This window comes from Grammomys surdaster, unplaced genomic scaffold, assembly GCF_004785775.1.
Source record: "Grammomys surdaster isolate TR1022 unplaced genomic scaffold, NIH_TR_1.0 271, whole genome shotgun sequence".
In the NCBI taxonomy this organism is placed as follows: Eukaryota; Metazoa; Chordata; class Mammalia; order Rodentia; family Muridae; genus Grammomys; species Grammomys surdaster.
Window position 1 is genome coordinate 10,425,470 of NW_021604712.1, and position 19,604 is coordinate 10,445,073.

The window sequence follows — 19,604 nt, forward strand, 5'->3', positions numbered from 1 at the left end:
CTTCAGACACTCATCCACACTGCCTTGTACCCCATAGTTAAGCATCCTTGAGCCTTCTCCATTATCATCAAGGGTCCAAGCCTGTGCCGGAGACTTTCCCCAGGACTCTGACTCTGATTTCCTGCCTCACTGAACTTTGTTCTGTATTACATCCTCAAGGAGCACTAGCAGCACCCACAGGGCATATTCCATACCTGTTCTCGGTTGTTTCACCTCGTGACTTTCAGAACATGCTCTCTGCATGACTTCCAGGTCAGCAGAGTCTTACTGTCCTTCCTCCCTCCATGGCTCTCACCATGTCCTAAAGACCAAGTCCTGAGCCATCCTCTCTGTCCACTTCATCTTTCTAGTGTGATTTCAGCCACACTCATGAATTTAATGTCTCTGGTTTTCTTTCTTGGTCTCCTGACTTGTGTGTTCAACTGCCTGGGCAATGTGTGTATGTGAATTTCTGGTTAAACATAGCCACAACAGAAGAATAATTCAAACACTTAGAAACCAATTAAGATGGCTTATAATAGTCATAATTATTTATGGGGTCTTATGGTTTAATACACTCCTGCAGATCTAATGATCAAATCAGAGTGTCTCCATTTTTATCTTTGCAGACAGTATCCCATCTCAGTGTTAGGAATCCACAGGGTCCACTCTTGTCAGAGTTGCCCCACTGTGCTTGGAAACAGTAGCATAAAATCCTCGTAAGTAAATATATTTTGTCTTCCTGTTAGCCAGGCTCTGCCTCCCTTCCCATACCCTTCCTACTGTACACGATTCGTCTCTCTTTCAACATGGCCACCTCCTTGAGCTTCTGCAGTTGGCAAATGAACACGTTGTGTCTGACCTTTTTTCATATAACATAATGCCCTCCAGATCCACCTACATTGTTTCAAATGATAAATAATTTTTGTTAGTATACTATGCGTCTGTTCATCTGTAGGTCAGTAGGTCAGTAGGTCAGTAAACCATCTTGGTTAAGTCTGTATCTTGGCTATTAACAGTGTCTCTGGAAGAACAGGCATTGGGGAGACATAGCAGGGGAGTCTTCGAATCCCCCACCCAAGTCTGCTTCTCTTCACAGTGTTTCATCTTAGCCCCCACACTGACGTTTTCTCAGTTGCCCAGACCATCCAGGTACACTTGTCCCCAACCCCCCTCCTTTCCTCTTTTCTTATCAGGGTCCACCAGAAAGACCTGTTATCAGGTCTTTCCAGGCCATTGACTCAATATTTTTAAGGGATTACTTTGGCTACTGGGCAGGAAGGGACAGTTGGTAAAGTCTGGAGGGAAGGACCTGGCAGGGAGATGGTAATTATGACAGTTACTGTTCTGTGTCCATATGGCTGGCCCTTGGGATATCTGTCCAGAATCACGATTGTTCTTAATGTCTGGTGTATCGGTCCATTTTCCATTACTGTAATGAAATGTATTTAGCTAAGTCTTGTGGGGGTTGGAATTTCAAGATGGGGTATTCCCGTTCAGCTTCTGCTGAGGGGTTTGTGGCAGGCAACATCACAGTGACAGGAGCGATTTCAGAATGACCATGTGGTAAAACAGGAACTAGAAAGCAAAGAAGACACTGGGCAGTTGTGGCGCACACCTTTAATCCCAGCACTTGGGAGGCAAAGGCAGGTGGATTTCTGAGTTCGAGGCCAGCCTGGTCTACAGAGTGAGTTCCAGGACAGCCAGGGCTACACAGAGAAACCCTGTCTCGAAAAACCAAAAAAAAACCAAAAAAACAACAAAAAAACAAAAAACAAAACAAAACAAAAAAAAAACAATAAGAAAGCAAAGAAGGGACTTCTCAAGAAACAGCCTTCAAGGACCTATCTCAAGTGTCCCAGCCCTCCCGATGAGTCCCACACCACACAGCTTCTCCCGAGTCCCAACACTTAAGCCCTTGGGGAACTTCTACCATATCCAACCATATCAATTAGAGAACCCCAGAAAAGAATTAGACATTTCTATAGAGTTGATTGTATCAAGAAAACAAATGACAGCTGGTTCAGATCATATGACATGATACAGGTGTAAAAGAAGTAAAAATAACCATGCAAAACCATGCCCTCACTGACAGCAGTCACAACACTGAAAATGGCCCTGTGTCTTCTTTCAGCTGATCAGCAGGAGACAGCAGATGTGGAGCTCTCATTCCAGGTGGCAGTGTAGATAGCTAAGCAAGCTCCCAGAAGGAGGAAGGAGGGCTAGGTGGCTTTCGGAGTGTCTCAGGGGTCCAGGACATACTGGATGCAAGATGAATCTAAGAGGAGTTAGCCCTCCCAAGCTTGCTTTGACAGATGATCCTTTGGCTTAAGCAGCTTTCTGTCACTGACGAGATAACTGAGACAATTTACAAGAAGGAAAGTTTTCTTTTGGCTCCCTGTTTCAGAGGTTTCTGTTAGTGGTTCTCTCACCACCCTATTGTATCTGTCTGTGTCAAAGGAGCACCTATGACAGGAACATATATATAGCTGAGGAAGATGCATACCTCAGGTCAGTCAGGAAGAAAAGAGAAACAGGACGTGTCAGTGTATCATTATCGCTTTGTAAGGCAAACCTCAAATATAACCTTTCACTGGGACCCACTTCTTTATTTATATATATTTAATTTTAAACAGTTTTTTTAATTGGATATTTTATTTATATTTCAGATGTAATCTCCTTCCCCCATTTCTCCCTCACCCAGTAACCCCCATCCCATCCCCCTTCCTCCTGCTTCTATGAGGATATGCCTCCACCCACCATCCCACCTCCCCACCCATGATTTCCCCCACACTGGGGTGTCCAGCCTTCACTGGACCAAGGACTTCCTCACCCACCTATGCCTGACACTGTCATCCTCCCCTACATATACAGGTGGAGCCATGGGTCCCTCCCTAAGTGCTCCCAGGCTGGTGGTTTAGACCCTGGGAGCTCTGTTTGGTTGGTATTGTTGCTCTCCCCATGGGACTGCAAACCCTTTCAGCTCCTTCAGTCTTCTCTCTCACTCCTCCATTGGGAACACCATGATCAGTTCAATGGTTAGCTGGGAGCATCCTCCTCTGTGTATGTCAGGCTCTGGCAGACCTCTAAGGAGACAGCTATATCAGGCTCCTGTCAGCATGCACTTCCTGGCATCCACATCAGCGTGGGACCCACTCCTTAAAGGTTCCATTATGCCTCAATAGCTCCACAGGCTAGGGATCAAGCCATTAGCACATCAGTGTTTGTGGGGGTATTTCCAATCCACACACAGTAGCTTTTCCCCACTGCGGCAGCTGTAGTTTGTTTTAGCTGCCACTTGATATGCCTGGGAAGAGGGAGCCTTAACTGAGTAACTATCTTCACCAATCAGCCTTTGTCCATGCCTGTGGTATTTGTTAATTGGTAATTGGTGTAGGAGGGCCTAGCCTGACCCACTGTGCCATCCCTGGACAGGTGGGCCTGGGCTGTGGAAGAAAAGTAGCTAAACAAGCCAGTGAACAACATTTCTTGGTGGTCTCTGCTTCAGTTCCTGCCTCCAAGTTCCTACCTTGAGTTCCTGCCCTGGCTTCCCTTGATGAGGGACTATAACCTGTAAGCTGAAATAAACCCTTTCTTCTCCAAGTTCCTGTTGGCCATGGTGTTGATCACAGTAACAGCTGAAAGCAGAAAACAAAGTGAGGCCATAACCAGAGTTCAGTCAGATTAGTGGTCAGTGCGATCAGCTGCAGTTGAAGGTCCATTAGTAACAGCCCCCAGCAGGAGGCCTTCCACTGTGTGGCTACTGTAAATGTGTGCCATAAGCTTGGATGACAGATGAGAGCTAAACAAATAAACAAACACATGGAAAAATCTAAGACAGAACATTCCAAGTTGACAGGTCTTCTAATTGCTCAAGGATCTCAAAAGGGAATCTTTCTTCTTGTGGGGAGTGCCCTGTTCTCTCTCTGTCTCTCTCTCTTTCTCCTTGCTGTGAAATGAGTTGAAATGGTTGGCAGGGAAAAGATGTAATTATATTTGGCAGGCAGGGCAGGGTTATAAATATGCCCATTTTGGAGCCATTGTGAAGGCTCTCGTCTCATTCATTTGAAAATCTAATCTAAAGTAGTCTAGCTTTTAATGGACTCGCTTTATCAACTTCCAGTGGAATTAATTTTCATTTGCCATCAGACTGCTGAAGACACTGCTGCATTAGTATAAGGAGCTAAGTGTCTTTAGACAATGGGGTCTGAGCCTCCCTGTCCCAACAGCATCGCCACTTACTACAAGGCAGTGAGCAGGGACGTCATGGCTCTCAGTCGAACGTAAAAAGATGGATGGACTCCTTAAAAACAGTAGCATATTTTAGTCTCAATCTTAGTAATCAAATACATTTCTTTCTTGAAAGTTTAATTCATTATTAATCTGTGTGTGTATATGTGTGCGTGCACACACATATGTACAGGGTGTGCACGTGCAGATTTCATCTGTGGAGATCAGGTGACAACTTGCAGGAGTCAGTTCCACCCTGAGCTCCAGGGATGGAATTCGGGTCCACAGGCTTGGGTGGCAAGTGCTTTTATCTCTTGGGCTATCTCATCTGAATGAATTTCTTCAGAACGCTTTTGTCAAACCTGTTTTCCCATTTTTTTTCCCTCATGTTATTGGAAAAGAATGTTTCATCTCAGACATTTATAGTATAGGGATGGAGTGAAGTTGATCCATAGCTGAGCAAACAAAGAAATAGAAATGCACAAGAAAAAATTAATGCCAAGCATAGAGCTTAAATATGCACAGTTAAACATGATCCTGAATGTCTGAGCTCATTCCGGCTATGATAACAAAATGCCCAAGACTGGGTAATGAATATGTCATTTAAACTGACAGCTTGCATTATGAGAGGCTAAGAAACTCAAGGTTAAAATGCCAGCAAGTGTGGTAAAGGTCTCTGCTTCATTGGTTGTTTCTTTCTCGAATTACAAGTACTTGGAGTGCATGCATGTGCGTGCATGGTTGGTTTTCTCCCTCCACCATGTGGGTTCTACAGATTGAACTCAGGGATTCAAACTTGGCAGCAAGCACCTTACTTACTGAGCCATCTCGCTGGCCCGGGATGGTCTTTTACTGCTCTGTATTCACATGGTCAGGGAGGTTCCCCCAAGCCTCTGTTTTAGAGGCATGACTCTCATGTCAGTGACAGAGCCCTCATGATTTAATCACTTTCCCCAAACTTTACCTCTTGAAACCATCATATTCTGTATCAGGTTCTGACAGGTGAACTGGGTGGGAGGGACCATTTGGACTATCAGACCAGCATTTCCAAAATGCTACTCTGTTGAGTCACTCATTGACTCAACACTAATGTCAGTACCCAGACGAAGGTAATGTCTAGAGACATATAGACTCACCATGAAAAGTTTAGATGGCATCCATTTGCTAAACAGTTTTTTTTTTCTGTCAATGCTGTTACATTGTAAATTGCCGGAGAATTACAGAAGAGCAGACGGTGTTCAGAACAAAGTGCTCTGAATATCTGAAATCCCTGTGGCTGAAAACCTTAAGGATACAGAAAATGTATTTTTGCCTTCTTAGATAGAAGCTTTATTTGATGAATGAAATTCTCTTGGGGCTTCAAGGAAGTTTCTAAAAACTAACAATGCTTTTCTCGGATTCTGTTAAATAAGATTGCCTTTATCCTCCATATAACAATGAGTAGCAAAAACCACAAAGAAAAACATCTTTTTAAGTAGCCCATAATCTTACCAGGAAAAAAATATTGATAGTCTAATAAAAAAAATATAAGAGACATAGTTAGCAAATTCCAACTGTGCAGAAAAAATGCAAAATAACCAATAACAGTGTAAGGCCAATTTGACACCTCTACCCCAATCCTCCCTAACATCTCCATTATGAATAGTGGCTTTGTCTCCTTCCAGAAATCTCTGGTGATTTTGTATCTATGCGCTTATTCATATACAAATTATTTTCTAATGGAAACAAGAATGACTCTGCTGTGTGCCTTGCTTTTTACAATAGATAGTGGCGATTGTTCATACCTGCACAGAGTGTTACCCATTCTTCAGCCACATATGCAGTCATCCGTAGGTATCCTGGGAGGATGGCAGGCACCCCTGTGATAGACGCTCAGATGCTCATGTCCTTTGGAAAGATGGCATAGTGTCCTTGTGTGACCCTCATCTTCCTCCCGTACACTGCAAAACCTGTCTAGATCACTTGTAACATCCAAACCATGTAAACTCTACATGAATAGTTGATGTGCAGTGTTTCTTAGGAATGACAACATAAGAAGCCTGCGCAGGTTCATTACAGATACACCCTCAGGGGCCTAACTACACAGCCCCTGAGTGACATAGGAGGGGTCGTGCTCATCCAGCCAGCGCTGGGGGTGACAGAGGGTCTGTGACATGGCTGTGGCCTGAGCATAGCCTGTTACACACCACCAGAATCCTGGGGGCTTGGTGCTTAGCATGCAACAAATTCAAGTTTTGCTATTTGGAACAGTCTGGTTTATAGTTTCCCTTGAATATCTCTCCTACAAATGCACAGAGTGGACTCTGTTCTGTCTAAGGTCCTGAAGCCAGTGATCTCCTGCCATGTGAGACCAGAGACCATAACTTTGAATTTTTACTCAGCTATTCTTCTAGCCACTGTTTTGACAAAACAAGGAGTTTGTTTGGTTGTTTGGTTGGTTGATTGATTTGGTTTGGTTTTGTGCAGAGTTCTGCTGGGTAGCTCAGGCTAGCCTTGAACTCATACCCTTTAGAGTACTGGAATTCCAGGTATGAGACACCACACCCAGAGAGGTGGGCTGGCTCTGAGAATACAACAATGAACAAATCAGGTCAAACATTGCTAGCTATCTTTGTAAAGCTTGTATTGTGATTAGGAAAACACAGGACTTGTGTAATTGTTCCTTGGGAGAAGCTAACAGATGTCCCCAGATAGGGCACTGATGACAGACTAAAGAAATGGCTCCACCCAAGTCTAACTTAGTGAATGGGTAAGGGTATTTGGGTTACTTACAAGAGCATGAGAAGGGGCTAGTTACAGGAAAATGGTGGAGTGTCACAAATTCATCACCAAAACTCCCACCCTAGTATGGATGATAACTCTCTTCTCAGCCACAGTTATCTCTATATTCCTTTTTTTTGGGGGGGGGGGGCGCCCACACTAGTGAATCCTACAGATTTCAGGATCTTCCTGAGACTTGGGAATAAGCTTGATTCACTTCTTGAGTCTCAGTGAACCTCCCTCAGGGTAGACTGTTTCAGTTTGAAGGGAATACCTATACAACCAGGGAAGAAAAACCATTTAGACAGTTGGATTGTGTGAGACTATGGACAGAAAGACTATCGAGAGCTTCAAGGAGATGGGGAAAACTTAATATTTGACAGGTTGGCCAGGGAAAGCTTCCTGAGAGGCCACTTGAACATCCAGCCTGTTGGATGTCTGGGTTAAGAGGACTCCAGATGGAAGGGAGAATAGATCTGAAGGCTATGAGGGAAGATCCTACCTGGAGAATTGAAGGGACAGGCTAAAAACCCAGAGACCCGGTGAGCAAATGGTAAGAGGAGTGGTAGCAGACCACCATGGCCACTGAGCAGAAGCCTGAGCTACAATGGGGTAGACAAGTTACCCCTTTGCCTCTAAGAACTCCTGGCCAGCAGAATTCATAAGGATGGGAAAAGCCAGTGGGGTTCAAGTGAGTACAGGTTGGCTCACTCTTACCCAGAATGCATGGGACCAGAAGTATTTCAGACTTCAAATTTTGTTTGAATTTTGGAATACTTTAAAATAGATATCTTGGGAATAAGGCTCGAGTGTAAACACAACCATCTTTAATATTTCATGTGTGTCATATCCACAGAGCATGGACATCAGTCTATATAGCATTCTTGCTGCCCCTGCATTTTGACTGAGCTCTGTCACATGAGGTCAGGGGAGGAATTTTCCATTGGTGATGTCATGTCGGTGCCCAGAAAGTCTTCAGTTTGAAACGTTAGTCTCAAATGAGACTTTGGACATGCAAATTAGGACTTCTCTGCCACCAGCAGCCATAAAAGCTATACCAAGTGTGCTGGGAGTTCATTTGGATCCTCCACAGAGCATCATTCTACACTGGTCTTCAGTTTGGGGGATCAAAAAGCATTCCTAAAAGCTGCCTTAGGCAAACAAAGCTCTCTGACTCCAATCTTACGTGGTCATGATGGTTTTTTTATTGTACAAATCTCCAATTTACTTACATGAATATTATTTTTCTTTTTTCTTCTCTCTCTTAATTTTTTTTATTCCATATTCATTAAGGTTTGTTAGGGATTTTTGAATCTAGGTTCACAAAAGAGAAAATGATTATGTAAATTTTCCTTTACCATGGATCTTTGCCAGAGTTTATGTTGCCTTTATGAAACACAAGGGAGAATAAATCTTTTTCTTATGTCCTCCGTCAGGGTTCATGACAGATTTGTCCTACCCCTGCCTTTAATGTCTAAGAACAGCCATCCTTTGGCTCTGGGCAATTTAATTTTTGCATTTTATCTCTTAGGTATGTCTACGACTGACTATAACTCCAGGTCAAGGGGAGCTGGTGCCCTTGTCTTACTTCCATGGGTCCCAGGTACATGTGGGGCACACATATACAGGGAGGCAAAAACATGCATACATATAACATTTTTAAAAAACTTAAAAATTTTAAATGAAGAAGTCTACTTCATTTCCTATTACCTTTTCCTAGACTTTTGTTTTAGTTTCTGGCTTTGTAGAAAAATGGGTTCTAATATTCAGGCCAAAGATGCTTAGGGCAGTGTTACCCAAAGATGTTTTAAGTTCATGTTTTTACAAATATATAGAAAAACAGCTTAATATTGACATGACAAAATATTTCTTTGCTTTATCCTTTGTTTTTTTTTTTTAAAAAAAACCTCCATTTTCATTGTTTCTCACTTTAAAAATCTGAGCCTGGAAACCCAAACATACTTTTAACCTGATTTAACCATCTATATTAATGCTCACACATTGAGCGTTTATAAGCATACACCATTTTGTAATTTCTTCTACCTGTACTTACCTTCACTGATAGAAGCCAGCCCCAGAGCCTTGCACATTAGGCAGGAGCTCTATTCCTGAGCTTTGTCCCGTGTTCTTGTTTTATTATTTTTATTTATTTTTTAATTCTTTGACAAGTTCCTGCATGTATATAATGTATCTCAATCATATTCTACTGGAATCTCTTCTCCCACTCCCTCTGGACCCCTCTCCCAAATACTTTCCCCCCTGACCTTCTCCTTCTCTTTTACAAAACAAGCAAGCATTAAATCCAATTAGTTTCGCCAGATTTGTAGAAGTGTAGGACTATCCACCTAAGCAACCTATCAGAGGCCACACCATGAAGAACGTTAGCTTCTTCTCCCTGGCAGCCATCAATTGCCAGCTATGGGCAGAAGCTCATGAGCCCCTCCCTCATCCAAGCCAGAGTGTTGACTGGCATGATCTTGTATGGATGGGAAGATCACGCTGTGTCTGGAAGACAGCATTTCTCAGGATTCCTACACATTCTCCAGCTATTACATCCTTTTAACCACCCCCTGCCCCACCTTTCACAGTGTTCCCTAAGCTGTAGCCAGAGGGGAGTGGGTGTTGATATCAATGCCCCATTCAGGGCAGAGCACCCGACAGCCACTGATTCTCAGGACTTTGACCATGTATACCATTCAGTATAGACTGATGTCTACTGCAGACAGAAGCTTCTCTGAACAAGCACTAATCTGTGGATAAACGTACAAATGTGTAGAAGGCAGCTTGGCAAGACCATTTAGCAAAATAACAGTAGTAAGGTCTCTAATAGAGCCTGTGAACTTCCCAGCCACGGCTTCTAACTAGGTTTACAGTATGAATTCTCTCTTTTGGAAACATTGGTTAATCCCATAACAGTTATACCACGATTGTAACAGACACATCTTGTTTAGTAGGTCAGTATTTATTGAAACATGTCCATAGCTGGGTCAGTCTGGTGGTTTTATGAAAGCGGGACAGAAGGAAGGGACTTTCCAGGTTAGTTCTAGCTTAGTTTCTCTATGCCATCAATTTACATAGCAACCAAAGCATATCATGTCTTAAGCAATAGGGTCTTACCGTATAGCTGTTGTGGGCAATCAGGTAGCTCTTATGTCATTTTGATCAATAGATTACACTTGTATTTGTTTATGGAATGTACTATGAAATGTAAATATTTGCATACAGTTTATACCCTCAGAACAGATAATTGGCCTATCCATCAACACCAAACACTTTGTCATTTGAGGGATGTGGCTATTCAAAATCCTAACTAAATATACAAATATCTGATGTAATAGTTACTGTACAGGAATAGAACATTAAAACTTGTCCCCCTAATCCACCTGGACCCTTGTATTCACTGTCCCCTCTGTTTCTCCTCTCTTCCCTTCTCATCCCTTTCCAACCTCTGGTAGCTGCTAGTCTTCACTTATATCAGCTGTATACGATTTCATATAGGAATGAGAACATGAGGCATTATCTTCCCGTGCCTGCCGGCTTCACTTGGCCTCCATGTTGCTGACATGGCAGAGTCTTGGTTTATACGACTGACTAATGTCCCATTTGGGTATAAACAGTGTCACATTGCTTTATCCATGTATCTGTTGATGGAATCTTGGATGGGCCATGTATGTACCTTTGCTATTGTGAATTATGCTGTCATAAACAAGCCTGTGTGGCGGCCTGTTTGCCATATGGATTTCCTCTCCTTTGTGGAGCTACCCCATGGTTGGCTTGACGAGTCTTACAGTAATTCTACTTACACTTCTTGAGGCACATGTGTCCTGTTTTCTGTAAAGACCTTACTACTTTATATCTACCTTTCACATACAAGAGCATTGCGCTCTTGCTCCCCCCTCCTTCCCTCCCTCCCTCCTTCCCTCCCTCCCTTCCTCCCTCTCTCTCCCCCTTCTCCCCCTGCTCTTACCTTTCTTGTTGGAGCAGTCTGATCTCAGCTTTTCAGCTCTGGTTATTGATGTCGAACAAGGGTTCCAGAGCTGGTTGGCCACTTGTAGGAAATTTATACTTAGATCATTTGCCTATTTGAATCAGATGATTGTGATTATTATAATTATCCTGTTGTTAGTTTCTTATGACATCCTTTTCTGATGAGTAGTTTCTACCAGGTTCTGTAGGTTTTCTTTCTGAAGTATCTTCTTCACTATACAGCTGCTTTTTAGTTTAGTCTAATCATATCTGTCATTTTTTGTTTCTGTGGCCTCTTTTTTTCTTTTTCAGGGAGAAGGGGGGGTTTCTGTTTTTATTATGATTTGGCCTCTAAGGATTTGTTTCAAAACCTCTTTGCTGGCTGACTACAGCATCTGTCATGCCAAGGATTGCCCAAGTTGAATATCTAAGATTTATTTTGAGGGGGCTAAATCAAAGGTTGTGAAACATATTATAAATGGATAGTATTGGGAACCACTCATGGTATCCACTGTATATATTTCTTCCCTGAGATATAAAAGCTATTCCTAGCTACAGGCTTTACAATAGTGAGTCAGAAGGTCATATTTGACTCATCTGTGGTAGTTTGCTAGCCATGGTCTGTAGCCACTCTTTCTCCAGGAATCAGGTGAACTACTTTAAGGCATGGCTTTCTGGGCAGTTGGCTGAATGTCCATGGATACACGTGCTGTTTCTCTGTGACTAGAACTCCTGTTTCATAGCACAGCTCTGGAATGTGTTCTGCAAGTCCTTGAGGATCTTACTCTGTCTGTGTGCATCTTCGGTCTGGAAAATAATTAGGAACTCCAAAGATTCCTAGAGCTCACCCACATAGTTCCCCTGATTCTAATATGTTTCTCCGTAAAGTCCTTTTCTATGAACAGTGATACTCTGTGGTCCCCCTAACCAAGCTCAGTGAGATGTGTGTCCCTGCCTGGGCCCCACCTGCTTCTGCTGTATCCTGTAATGTGTGCATTGTGTGTGGCGGGAAACTCAGATGTCTTGAAATGCCAGCTTTCTGGCTCTTGAGAGATGGGCTTTCGTACGACCTAGAAAAGTACTGCCTCAGTTATTCTGTCAAGTGCTGGCAGTAGGAGATCAGTTCATTCCATCAGAGCAGAAAGCAGTCTGCAGGATGACTTTAAAGTAGTGGATTCTTTACATTTGATAGTCATTGTTGGTGAGAAATATACAAATAGCTGATAAAAAACAATGTAAATATTATGTTCTCATACCACTCTCTCCTCTCTTTCTCTTCCTCCTCCTCCCCCTCTCCTCCCCCTCCCCTCCCCCTCCTCTCCCCCCTCCTCCTCCTCCTCCTCTTCCTCCTCCTGGCAGAATCTCACCAAGTAGCCCCTGACAGGCTTGGAAGTCTCTATGTAACAGCACAAGCGACCCCTGAACTCAAAGAGATCCCCTTGTCCCCATCCCCTAAGTCCTGGTATTAAATATGTGTGCTCAAAGCTTATGTTTCTAACCATGTACCTTTATATTTATATGAAATTATATATTTTTAATTTTCCACTTGTTTTATTTTTTTATTTGTTTCATTTGTTTTTATCAAGTTGTACATATATTTTATTCAAACCCATAGCATATTTCAGTGCCTGTTTTAAAGTCCTTTTAACTATTTGTACCATTTCTGTTACTTATAATCCTAATTTGATTGAATGTCTGGAATTTTTTTTCTTTTCCATGCCCAATAATTTCCACATTTTTGAAACTCTAGAAGTTTAGACTTTCCTTCCTTTTTTATTTTTAATTACCATTTTGTAATTTATAAAGTATAAGTTACACCTAACATCCAGTCCATCATCTTTGACAATTAAATAGAACATTCTGTCATCTATTCTAACTTAAAATACTTATAAATCCATGTTATGTCCTGGTTTAGCTTGTATGCTATCTGAAAACTATCTTCTCAAATATATTTTCTCAGTATTAAATCGCCTGGGTTGGCTATGAGACAATAAGTAGTCTTTCAACCCTGTCAGAAATCCGAGAATGAGAAACATTATCTAAAAATATAGGAAGCCTAACTCAGCTTCCAGAACTGAGACAAGTTGTAGAGACAGCTGCCTACACTGACTTACTCCAGTAAGTTAGGAAGTTGGAGCATCAGTCTTCAGCCTTCTGGCCCAGGATCATCTGACAGACCTTGAAAAACAGGAATTATTAAGGACTAGCCTATTCTGTCTTGGCAGAACTAAGCTGTCTTAACCTGTAACTTGTGTCCTCTCAAGAACAGTACAGGTCTGCAGGAGAGAGAGGCAATTTCTGCCCAGCGGCCACCTAGCGGCAATGTACCACCTCACCTGGAGGTAGAGATGCTCAATTTCTTCTTTGAATCCACAAAAGGGGAGCTGCTAGGTAGTGTTTCCACAGAACCTCTTCATGTAGTCTCTGTATACCTTGCATCAACTCTGGATGGCTCCCGACTCTCTAGTGTGTGTGTGTGTGTGTGTGTGTGTGTGTGTGTGTGTGTGTGTTTGTCACACGCATGCATGCATGCAAAACTATCATCTGAAGGGACTGGCTCATGAGGTTGTGGAGGCGTGGTGAATTCGAACTCTATGGCTGGCAAGAAGATCCAAGACACAAGGATATCACCATTTCAAGGACAAGGGCAGTCTGCTGGCAGAGCCCCCACTTTCTCAGGATGATGTTGTTTGTTATATTGAGGCCTTTGGGTAGTTGAATGAAGAACACCCATAAATGGATAATGTTTAAATTTTTGTGCTAAATTTTATATCTATAGATGTTGCTTCACTTTAGCATAGGCACAGCTGTCAAGTCCTTGGGTTTGGATGTTGGACACTGACACAATGAGTCTCTCCCATTGCAGGATCACACCTGGCTCCGGCTTCCCGGCCTTGGGGAACTTAGTTGTCTATAAGCCTGAACTACATCCTCGTCTTGTTCCAGCCACCCTCTGATCCCTGTTGTCCTGATTCCCAACTCTAGCCTAATACTAGAGTTAACACTGCAAATGAGGCACAGGCAGGGTCGTTAGTCACTTAAGATGGAAGCCGGAAGTGTGTTTACAAGGTTCTGTCATGAGTGGCTTGCTGTTTTCAGTGTTCTCAGAATGAAATCAAATCCAAAGACCTTGACAAATTGTCTCCTGTCACCTTGCCTGTCTCCTTCCCCTCCAGATAGTGTGACTCCAGTGACCTCTCAGTTCCTTGAGTGGGGTCCCATGAACGCCTCGAGCCTGGCTAATGCCATGTATCCCACAGGAGACCAGTGGGCCAGGAACCAACAGGCTTCTACAGCCTCACAGACTAAAGCCGTCTCTCTCCGGGATGATCTGTCTCCTCACACATTGCTCTGACTTGCACTTGGGGTGGGGACACCCTGCCACATTCATCATTGTTTTCTGGATAACTGTACATGATACACATTCTGTCTCCTTGTGGGACAGGGGATCCTATTTCCTCAAGCCATTCATTGTGCTGGTCTGCATAGTTTCATTCCTAAAATTTGGCCATTATTTTTTCTTTGCAGCTAGTTGTTTCCCAGGCAGCAAACAAAAAGGAAGGAGTTTCTTCAGGCAAAGTCTAATGTATTCACTGATCCACTCAGGACAGTAGGCTTAGCAGCAAAAGGATCAACCATCTGCCCACTTCCCCTCTGTGGGGCCTGGGGCTCTTCCCCTCCAATCCAGCCTTGGCTGTACACTTAGGTCTACCTTCCCCTTGGCAGCTCACCCTAATGACCCCTGTAGTTGGGAATGGGCCATAGGATACACAGCTTTATGCTGAGGTCTCCACGAGGTATTCTGCCAGCAAGATGGCTCAGTGGGTAAGGCTCTGGCTTGCCAAGCCCTTGTTTGATCCCCGACCCACATGTTGGAAAGAGAAAACCAACTCCAAGTTTACCTTCCAGCCTCCATATGCAAACCTTGGCACGTGCATGCCCTGCCCCATACATAATAGATAAATAAATGTCATTTAAAATAGCTCTTAAGGAAATATAAATGGCACCCTCACAGTGGGACCTCAGCGGAAAACCAGAAGACCCTGCCCTGGGAATGTAGGTTGCAGCACAACTGTGACAGCAGAGGTGGTGGCAGCCTCTGGGGTCTCATGAGGTTTCACTTTATCTAACTTTAAAATGGTAATAATGACATTTTCCTTTTGTTCTTCAACCTGACATTTAAAATGTGCTTTGAACTTCTGGGAAGGAAAGGACCCCACATAAGTCAAAAAGATGTGCTGGAGTTAGCAATAGTTGCAATGCATATTAAAAGTAAACACACACTCGACAAATATGTCTTTTTATAGCCATTCTTCCCAAAACACAATTAAAATTAGATAATGTGAGTTAAGAGTGAGGAACAAAAGACATTAAAATGACATTACAAGAACAAAAGAAGAAAGATTGAAACTCTCGAAGGAAACGGACAGATGGGAAATGTCAGTAGTGTTTTGGAAGGAAAAAAAAAAACCCAGCCACTATGTGGTGACTGGGTGGGCTTCTCTCTGCTTTCTCCCCCTGCTGGGGGCTGAGGGAGAAGCTTGGTACCAGGAGGAAACTGACTGCCCGAACCCTGATCTTACAAAGGCTCTGGAATTAGTCAGCAGCTGGCTGAAGGGAGAGTAAACACTAAAAGGATTGGTTTACAGTCTGGGATAAGCGAGTACACTGCTCAGAGTCTGTCTTCCTCCTCCCATGCTGTGCTTTGTGGTGGTTGGTGGGCTCTGTGTGGCTATGGCCCGCCTTGGTGCAGCAATGAACTTGTCCCCTGTGAAACAAAAAGCCAGACTGGTACATCAGAGCCTAGGGATGCCAAGTATAGCTGAGGCAGGAGTGAGCTGCCTGATAGCATGGGAGTCTGTACTGCAATAACACTAGAAAAACCTTGGAAGTTCTGTGGCTCAACACCTCAGACGGGCCACAAGGCCTACAGGACAACTTTTCCCTAAATGGCCAGAGAGCCCAGGAGACTGCTTCCATTTGAAAGCCCTGCCTGCTCCCTGGAAATGGGCAAAGAAACACCTTATTGGTGAGGATGTTCTTATATGAGTCAGAGGCAGAGCAGATGGCAGTCCTTTGTTCATCCTAGCTTGATGCCTGGCTTGGTGGCCAAAGCTGTTTTATGCTTAGGACACATAAAAAGAGCAAAGCAAAGCAAATAGACGCAGAGCAGATCTGCAGGAGGAAGTCAGCAGATATCTGTGTCCCACTGTGCCACGTGGTGTGGGTGGAGAAAGAAGCCCACAGACCTGTCCTCCCCACTGCACAGGCAAGCCATAGCCACCCCCTTGCCAACGGATGTCACCCAGGGGTCTGGCAGATGCATGGCCAGTGTGCAGCAGGAACCACCTCAGTGTGTGGGTGTGTGGTGAACAGATGTGAGACAAAGAGAGAGAGAGAGAAGATTGAGCATTGTGAAGAGAGATGGACCTGGACACTCGAGGGTGGAGATGAGGGCCCTGTTGTGAGTGGCCAGCCCTGCCACCTGAGGCCATGGTGAGTTCCCAGTCCAAGCTACCACCGAGGGCCATGTCTGGCTCCATGACTATGCAGCAGCAGTGGTCAATGCCCATGGCTCATATTACCTCTGGAGAACATGGGGACATCCCTGGTTGGGAACCAGGTGGATGTCCAGGGGCTGGGCAGAACTGGCCCTGCCCCTCACTGCCTATGGCACTCTGAAGAGCTAGTCCCACCCCGCACTAGTTGCACCTGGCCTAGGTGGAACTGTGGAGCTGAGCCTAATGGCTAGGGTGTGGGTGTGCTGGCCCTGAGACCACCACGAGAGCAGGAGGACCTGACCCTGCTTGCTGCCGATGACAGCGCTGGGTGGTCTAGCCAGAGTAGAGCAGTGTTGGAGAGTTTGCCCGTGGTGGTGCCCATCAGGGAGAGCCTGCATGCTGACCAGCTCTGCTACTACCGAGGCCCAGATCCAGGGCTCTGAGTTGACCAGCCCCAACCAAAATCTGTATCATCTGTGAACAGTTGGGACTCATGAAAGAGCCAGTCCTGCTGATCCAAAGCTGCAGAATCTCCATGACTCAGGGCAACAACAGGATAACCAGGAGGAGGCCCAGTGAGGATCCAATAGTGATGGTGTCACAGAAGCCAGAGACCTTGAAACAGACAGATGACTCGTTACAATGACCTTTTGAAAGTAGAGATGTGTGGTCAGAGGAATATACTGTGGGACACACTGTGACACACCACAGCTTCCACGATTAGATATTTTCTATGCTGTGTGTGTGTATGTGTGTATGTGTGTGTGTGTGTCTGTGTATGTCTATGTGTGTCTGTGTGTATGTGCATGTGTGTCTGTGTTGTCTGTGTGTGTGTGTGTCTATGTGTGTCTCTCTGTGTGTGTTTTATTTGGGGGATGTTGCAAGGGCACAGGGTAGATATGAGGGGACAAGGAGATGACCGGAATTGGGGTGCATGATATGAAATTCGCAAAGCATCAACAATTTTTTTTAAAGAGGTCTTCTTGTTACCTTTGACTCTCCAAGCTGCTGCTAGAGGTAAGAAAGGCATAGAGGGAGTCACCCTGATGGTGAGTGCGCCAGAGCAGAGGTGACACTTGCTTCCCACACATTACGTACTGCAAAGAAGGCTGGAAGTGCATGAGCATTTGTGGATGTTAGGTACACATGCGTCTTCCCTGTTTCTAGAAATGGGGTGGAAGTCAATGGAGAGGAGCAGGAGGTGGCTGTCTATTTGCCTGCTCAGCATAGCTGCCCCTCAGCTGCCTTTGTCTCCTGTCAAGCTGGCTACTAGTCTCCACAGTGGCAAGGGGCTGATGGGGGCTCTAGTGTGCAAGTTCAAGGCTCAAGAGAAAGAATGGCTCCTGAGATTTGGCTGGGGCTGGTGTTGTAACTCTGTACTGTATTGAGCACCTGTAGACTAGGAAATGATCCAGATGTTCTGCATAACTGCAAGGAATAAAACAGACACGATTCACATTATTCTGAAGCTTTACTGGAATGTTGGGTGGTAGATAGTGCCGAAAGGTAAATCATGTCCTTGCCTATGTTAGTGAAACCCAATGTCCCTTCACGTTTATTAAAGATTTGGATACCTTGTTGGTTGAAGACCATGCTCACTTTCTGTTCTGTTGTTTACATTTTTCTTAATAGTGTTTTTTTAATGAACACTTTGTCTGCTTCTGTGGCTTGTTGGATAGTCATGTACACACACACACACGCACACAAATATGGAAACACACGCATACATGTCTTGCATTTAAGGGCTTGCCTTTTCACTACAGTGTTGTCTTAATGATATCATGATTTAAAAGTTGTTCTTATCTCAAGGTGACCAGGATTTGTCCCCTGTTGTTGTCAGAGGGCATCACTAGCTTCCTTTTCACAGGAAGAACCAAGACTTAGTTCTTACAGTTTCAAAAGCACAGTTGCATCTTCTCATTTATTCACTTACTGGATCTGGGGCTATCTACTGAAGAGAAAGTCCTTCCCCCACAGCTGTGCACTGCTACTTAGTGACAAATGATGTGTCCTTGTGTCCAAAGGTTACTTTCTAGGTTCGCTCTGAATTTATTGATCTTTTCATGTATTCTTGTGTAAAACCTAATTGTTTCAAATAACTGTAGGTAGATTCAGAAGTCTCTGCCTAGCACTGTAAGCACTGCATCATTGTCAGCATCCAGCTATGTCTGTCCTTTACACTGTCAGACAGGTTCCTAGTCATAGTTTGTAAAATTCTAGAAAGAAGCCCTGCTGACTTCACTAATGGTCTACAGGTCTCTCGGTGCCTTGTATTATTTTTCATTAGTTATATGCCTAATTTAAAGTGTGTGTGTGTGTGTGTGTGTGAGAGAGAGAGATATGGTGTATGTGTGTGTTTATGGTATATATGTATATATGTATATATGGTGTGTAGTATATATGTGTGTGTATAGTGTATATGGTATGTAGAGTGTGTCTGTTGTATGTGGTATATGTGTGGTATGTGTGCATGTTGTATGTATGTTGTGTGTAATATATGTGTATATGTAATGTATAATGTATGTGATGTGTGTGTGTATTGTGTGGGGGTTAGGAGCCTGGTATATGTGTGAGTTGTGTGTATGTTTGTGGTGTATTCATGATATATGTGTAGTGAGCATGTACATATGGTGTGGTATGGTACATGCATGCATGTGTGTGTGTGTGTTATATATGGCATGTGCTATGTGTATGTGTGGTCTGTAGTGTGTATGATATGTGTGTACGTATGGTATGGGATGTGTCTGAGTGGTGTATTGTATGTGAATGGTGTATTGTTGTGTGTATGTAGTATATATGTATGTATGGTGTGGTATAGTATGTATGGTATGTGTTATGTCGTGGTGTGTGGTATGTATATAGTATGTGTCATGTGTATGTAGTATATATGTATGTATGGTGTAGTGTGTTTATGTGTGGTGTGTAGTGTATATGGTATATGTGTGTGTGTAAGATATGTATGCATGTAGTATATGTGTATGTGTGAGATATGTGTGTGTGTGTGTGTGTGTGTGGTATATGATATGTGCTATATATGGTATGTAGAGGGTGTCTGTGTGTGTGTGTGTGTCTGTGTGTGGTATATGATATGTAGTATGTATGGTATGTAGAGGGTGTCTGTGTGTGTGTGTGTCTGTCTGTCTGTCTGTGTGTGTGTGTGTGTGTGTG

The 19,604-nt window shown here is 43.7% G+C and overlaps 1 protein-coding gene and 1 non-coding gene across 2 annotated transcripts in view; both read left to right on the top strand.

The window, feature by feature from the left end:
• The window catches only part of Fam189a1 (family with sequence similarity 189 member A1), a 385,760-nt gene that overhangs the window by 238,463 nt on the left and 127,693 nt on the right, over positions 1 to 19,604 (top strand). The gene's annotated exons all lie outside the window — the stretch shown is intronic.
• Positions 15,930 to 16,074, top strand: LOC114628807. Its single transcript, XR_003712543.1, has one exon. It is a non-coding gene; the product is annotated as a small nucleolar RNA SNORA48 (small nucleolar RNA).